The 396-nt window shown below is 63.6% G+C and overlaps 1 protein-coding gene across 1 annotated transcript in view; it reads left to right on the forward strand.

Moving 5' to 3' along the window:
- DNAJC16 (DnaJ (Hsp40) homolog, subfamily C, member 16) overlaps nt 1-396 on the forward strand; it is a 33614-nt gene continuing 33218 nt past the window's right edge. Inside the window, exon 1 of the mRNA XM_005886182.2 lies at nt 1-296. The gene's annotated coding sequence lies outside the window, so the exon portion shown is untranslated. The remainder of the gene's footprint in view (nt 297-396) is intronic.

Here is a 396-nt window from a genome sequence, read left to right on the forward strand (position 1 = left end):
TGGTTACGATCACCCTTTTGATCCAGCCAAAGAGCGCTCCTCGTCCCCATGGTAACCGCGTTAGGTCCAGGCGCAGACGGTGTGTGGCCAGGGTCAAAATACACTTGCGAACAAGCAGTCAGTCCTTGCCTTCGATGCGCTGGGCCTTTAAGTACCACGTGACTCCCTTCAGGCTGGTCCCTCTCCCTCCTCCCCTCCCCAGGCCTGGGCGAGCGCTGCTGTGGACCAGAGCCTCCTGGCCAGCGGACTCACTGGACCTTGGACTCTGCAGCCCTTGAGGCCAGTGCCCTTTCCCGGTAACTCCTTCCCGGCGTGATGCGCGGAGCGGCGGACGCGGCGGGGCCGGGCAGGCTCGGGAATTTCCCTTCAGTCTCCCTCTTCGTTGCGGGTCCCTGC

Source organism: Myotis brandtii, unplaced genomic scaffold (genome assembly GCF_000412655.1).
Source record: "Myotis brandtii unplaced genomic scaffold, ASM41265v1 scaffold96, whole genome shotgun sequence".
Classification (NCBI taxonomy): Eukaryota; Metazoa; Chordata; class Mammalia; order Chiroptera; family Vespertilionidae; genus Myotis; species Myotis brandtii.